The 5,984-nt window shown below is 47.1% G+C and overlaps 1 pseudogene; it reads right to left on the bottom strand.

Moving 5' to 3' along the window:
- Positions 1 to 300: 300 nt before the first annotated feature.
- LOC144828157 (butyrophilin subfamily 2 member A2-like) lies at positions 301 to 5,569 on the bottom strand (annotated as a pseudogene).
- Positions 5,570 to 5,984: the final 415 nt, after the last annotated feature.

The following is a 5,984-nucleotide window of genomic DNA, read 5'->3' as shown; positions in this document are numbered from 1 at the left end:
GCTCAGGGACCAGCTTGGCTCATCTCCCTGCCAAAATACCCAGAAATTTTTTGTAATCGGCATTTAGCAGGGAAATCGGACAATATGAATTTGCTTTCAGTGGGTCTTTACATGGTTTCAATAACAAAACAATAGTTGCTTCCTTCCAGTAACTGGGAATCTGGCCCATTAGACAATATGTTGACGCAAACAGGGTTCCCAATCCCGGGGTCAATTCTACTGAAAAAAGTTTGTAAACTTCATTTCGCAGGGCATCCATTCATGATGCTTTATTATTCTTAAAAATCTTAATTTGGGGTTTTATCTCTTCCAATGTAATAGGGGCATCCAGGAGGTCCCGGCTGGCTTCTCTTTATAGAGATCCAAAAATAGCGAGAGGAGGCAGGTCTGCATATTGTCTACGTTGGTGGATTTTTCCCCATTTTCGTTTATTATGAGCTCGCCAATATTATTTTGGGAGTGGTCAACTCTAGCCTTCCAGGCCAGAAGAGCACGTGATTTCTCTCCATATTCGTGATCTTGCATGTTCTTAATATGCCATTGTGCCTTGCACTTCTCATCTAGCTTGCCCCTGAACTCCTGCCTAGCCTTGTCAAGGTCATCCTGGGCTTTAGCCAACCTTACTGGACTCCCCTCCGTTAGTGGGATCCTCTCGGCTTCTAACTGCCGGATTCTTTCCTCAATTGATTGTAAAGCCCGGGCATCTTCTCAATTTTTAGAGCATATAAGGCCGTGAAGCCTGCCCCTCAGATTGGCTTGGAAGGCATCCCAGATGATTTCTATTGTTGTTGAACCTATATTTAAAGCAAAAAATTCTGAAGAGGAAAGTTTAGTAGCCTGAATAATTTCAGGATCTAATACCTTTGCTCTATTAAGTGTCCATTTGGTTTGGAGAATGTTGGCATTTTAAGATATGAAAAAAGGATTGGGGCAAGATCCGAGAAATGGATTGGTAATATTATCACCTCCTGGATAGTATCCAGGAGGTATCTATTAGTTAGAATGTAATCAATCCTAGATGAATGGTGATATATTTTACTGTAGAACGTGTAACCCGAAAGGTCACCCTTCTTTCTCCTCCAGACATCGACCAACTCCAGATCGTGCATCAAGTTCTTCATGGATCAACAGATTCGAGGGGCCCCTATATAGTGAGTCTGATTTGACCTGTCTTTTAAGGGGTCAAGCAGAACATTGAAGTCTCCACCGATTATCAGGGGAGGGGTTGCCATAGTTATCTAGGACTGCATTTTACAGATATAGGTTGGATCATCAAATTTTGGTCCATAAAAAGAGGCACAAGTTAATTCTGTCCCTTCGAGATCCAGTTGTGCCACAATCCACCTCCCCATCTGATCCGTCTGTACCGACTTAATAGAACAGGTAACTCCCTGCTTGATTAGGATTGCAACTCCCCTGCTATTAATCATTTGTTCAGAGGAACAAAAACATTTTATCCAAGGAATTCTAGAAAATAAAATACGAGACTCTTCTGAGCTCAAGTGTGTTTCTTATAGGAGACAAACCTGTGCTACAGAGAGCTCTAGACATTTCAATATCAACCTTTGCCTTCTTGGACATCTCAGCCCGTTTACATTTCAAGAGATAAAATATATATTGCTACTCTTAATGAAATCTCCTGCCATCAGCTCACAAACCCTTGATGTTGACTAATCAACCACATTTTTAAAAGCTTCAAATGAGATGACAATATTTTTATTTTTTTTACTCCCATTGCTTCCCACCCAGTGCTCTCCCCCATATAGCCCCTTACTCCCATGAGGAACCCTTCCGTCCAATAGGCAGAGCCTATTCGGTCACTGCTCCCTCGTGCTAACATCATATGCTTAATATAAAAGGTTCAGTCTGGGAGTCTAAAGCCGCGGAATCCCTTATGCCTTTATCGCCCTCCTCTCCTAGTTTCAATATCCGTTTTGATCTTTATTTTTATTTATTTATTTATTTGAAAGGTTTTATATAGCGCTGGCTAGACCCGGAGGTATCAGAGCACTTTACATGAGCATCAGATCATAGTTACAGGTTACATCGTTGCAAAGGTTACACAGTTATTACAGCATGGCAACATAGTTACTTGTAAGGTCAAGATAAACAATAAGCACAAATACGTAAGGGGAAAGCAGGCAAGGGGAAAGATTCAGGGGAGGAAGGAAAGAGCTGGGGAAGTAGACAGGTAATGAAGGCGGGAAAGAGGAGGGGAGGGTGAAGGATATCGCATGGAAAGAGGAGGGGAAGGACGACGGGGACACAAACCGGTAGACGAGTCAAAGCAACGTCCAAAGTCCAGTAATCCGTGATCCCAGGGGAAGTGGTATCACTTCCCTATCTCTGTTGCGGGATCCTCCCTTTACGTAGTGGACTCTCTCAGGGGGATCTTTAAAACTCCAAGGCCTACATACTGGATCCTTCCCCAAAAAGGGGAGAGGGAGCGCTCTCTTTAGCTATATGGTGGCTCCACCGGGCATCAGCCAAATCGCTAGGTCTCCACAGTCTCGGGTAAGTTCCGCAGGTTTCAAATCCTGATGTGTAGACAGGTTAGGGGGTAGGTTCATGGTCTGGTCAATGCCCAATTGTTGTCCCAGGAAAGTAAAACCACGTGTAGGGGACCACTATTGAAGCCATCTAGGGGTCAGGCCAGGGGACTGTACTGTACACTGGTACACTGGGGCAAGCAGAAAATAAAAGGGTTTCCTTGTTCTTTAGGTGTTCATCTTCTCCTCACTACAGGAGGACACACCCTGTTCACCTGCAGTGTGCCTTATCCTCGAGCTGTTCAGAGCTAGTATTAGTTCAGAAACACTTTTTATTTCACATAAAATGATAAAGTATAGAAGGCTTTCCAACAGTTTGCACCAACCTTAACTTGTTCAAATATTGGTGGCAGAGAGGACAGCCCGAAGCACACAGACAAAGGGCCCTATTATGATGGCGGACGGACTTGCGTCCGTCCGTCACCCCTGCGTAAGAGGGACCGTCCGCATGGGCAGCGGCAGTCCCTCCACGGCAATTAGGATGTGACCGCCACCCTGGCGGTCACATCTTGTATTTTTTACATTGTGGCGGGTGCTGCTTGAAGCCGCACCCGCCGCAATGTAAAAAATGAAAGAAGTGCATTTGCATGCACAAAGCGGCAGGCACCGCGCGGTGCCTGCCGCTTTGTGCACGCAAAGGCAGGGGGGTACCATAGGTACCCCCCATGTGCACCCCCCACCCCCCTTCACCCAGGGGGCCCGCTACGGGCCCCCGGGGTGAAGAGCCACATGCTTTTCCTCTGCGGTGAATCCGCCGCGGAAAAGCATGTTTGCACAGCCATCCTAATATGTCTGGCGGTGTCTGAGAGACACCGCCACCATATTAGGCCTTTTCGGCCGCGGTTGTAAGCCAACCGCAGCGGAAAAGCGGCGGACAGAAACCAGGACCCACCAGCCATCCTAATGTGGCGGTGGGTCTTTGGTGGGTCCGCAGAGGATTTTCCGCATCCTCCGGGCCGGCGGTGGCTTCCGCCGGCTCGGAGGATGCGGAAATCCTCCATCGTAATGTGCCCCAAAGTGTACAAAACCTACACAAGGAACATGGGGCACATGCGTGCCAATAATATACCTCTGGCTGCTTGGACAGACCAAGAGGTGACCTGCAGGGCGTGCAGTGGGTTGGATACAATTAAGAGAGAAGGGTGTGGAGGTACAAAGAGACTGTGACACACTTGAGCTACATGCTTAGGTAGTGTGAGATGATCAGTGTGAGGAGCATCTGGAATATGGATGTGGGTCAGTAAACAAATGCAAATTAATTGAGGATGGGGATGGCTGTTGTCTTGGGCCTGAGGCTCACAGTGAAATAAGCGTCTGGGAATCCAGAGTCAAGAAGAACGGATAGACCCTCTTCCTAGATGAGGTAATGAAGGTGAAGATGTGGCACATGTTGACTGCATTGTAGGAAGACAGCTGGCCTTCATAGTCCAGGTAAACCAGGATTCTCTGTGGGGCTGGATCCAGCTCAGGCGTGTCAGTGAGTATTCAAAAGCCTGGTACTCACCTAGGACCATGCCTACAGCCCAGATCCCTTCTTGCGGCGGAGTTTGATCTCTTTGGTGCACTTGACTGACTCTCTGGCAATCCCTATAACCCACCCTCTGCCGTCAGTGGTCTGCACGTTCACCTCCCAGTAGTGCCTGCCCTGTGTAAAACCATATTTTCCCAAGACGCAGGGGGTAACACCCTTGGCTTCTCCGTCTGCAGCTTGCTTCTTGGCAAATTTGTTTGTCACGGTCTTCCCATTGTCGGACATGCACAGATCTGGGTGGGCTGTTTCAGAGTCCAAGCAGAAGTCCACTCGAGAGAAATGGGCTGGTCCTTTAATAATCCACATTTGTATAGCGCACAATCACCCGTTAGGGTCTCTAGGCGCTGGGGGGCCGTCGGGAAGATTAAGCAAGCTATTGCCCAGAGTCGCATGGTGCTGGGCTAACCTGCCGCCGGAGCCGGGGATCGAACCGTGATCCCCAGATTCCAGCGTCAGTCGCCCTGGCCGCGGCGCCACACCTCTCCCTAGCCGCTTTCACTTGCGCTAGCGCTGCCTCAGCATCAACTAGTTTACGCTTCAACTGCTCTAGATAATCTTCAGAATGCTCGTCTTTTTTCCCCAGTAACTCCTCGTCTTCAATAGCAGTGCCACCATCTTTTTTCCCCAGCAACTCCTCGTCCTCGATTGCAGTGCCCCCTTCTGAATATTTGTGGCGTTTCTTTAAAAGACAGCAATAAATCACAAATACAACAATAATCACAGCAAATGCACAGGCAACGACGATGAAGGACAGCTCAGGTCTTCTCAACGAGGATGTCTTCGTAAACCATGTTTCTGATACATAAAGTGACAACTCTTTTTCCTGATTGGAGAGGACTGTTCCGACCACACAGGTAAAGGGCTTGTTTGAATTCTGTGTTATGACCTGAGAATATTCAAGACTATAGGAGTAATTTTCCTCCTGGACTTTTATCTCAGAAAATTCCCCTGTCGCCATCTGTCCATCGTCTTTTATATTCAGCAACTTAGGCTCTGGGTTACATCCTGTCGACAAGCACATCATCTTTATCCCACCATCTTGGAGGACTTCAATGCCAATGCTAGGATCGGATCCCGTTGCTGTAACTCTCAGTTCAAACTCTGCACTTTCAAAGTAGGTGTCTGTTTCAAGGTAGCAACGGTGTAAGCCCTCTTCATCAAGGGAGACATTGAGGATCTTCAAGGCCACATTTCTGCGAGTAATGCTTTCTTCCATAAGTTCCATCCTTCCCAAGTTTTGCTGGAGTTCACATGTCGGCTGCACCTTGCCCCTCTCATACAGGTTGATGATGAAAGGGTAGCTGGACTGAATTCGGAACCATCCCACCTCCCTCAGCTCAGCATCGATGGTGATGTGGCAGCCAAGGCTGACGTCTTTGCCTACATCTGCAATGGCAGGCTGCTCTGGTCCAATGACAGTGATCCTGACTGATGTAAGGTTTGAAGATATCAAAATGAAGAAAAATATCAGGAAGGATGTATCTTCCATGTTCTTCCTCAAGAGATCTGACTGGTTCAATCTTTTTCAATCCGAGGGACTTATTGTTGGAGCAGCTCAAAGGTGGACCATAAAAATGGTACCTGGGTGAAATCATGCTTCTACCTCCAGCTTCTGTCATCCGAAATCCATTCTATATTTTCTTCTTTATAATGAATGTATCCACCTCCTCAGTTGAATGAAACTGATGCATCTGGTTGTCCCACATTACCCGTAATTGGGCTGGAAATTTCAATTGAGCCTTTGCCCCCAAACTTTTTAAACCCTCCAGTCTCTTCCCCAATTCCCATTGCCTTGTTGCTGTTATGTGTGAAATGTCGGACCTTTATCAGGAAGGGGAATGAGTCTTGGCCTGTAGGTGAGAAATTTATAGTACCTTCCTTGAGGGCCGAAGATAAAATTAGCT

The sequence above is a fragment of the Lissotriton helveticus genome, chromosome 4_1 (assembly GCF_964261635.1).
Source record: "Lissotriton helveticus chromosome 4_1, aLisHel1.1, whole genome shotgun sequence".
Classification (NCBI taxonomy): domain Eukaryota; kingdom Metazoa; phylum Chordata; class Amphibia; order Caudata; family Salamandridae; genus Lissotriton; species Lissotriton helveticus.
The sequence above is the reverse complement of the archived record's forward strand: the minus strand, read 5'-3'. Positions and strand labels throughout refer to the sequence as shown.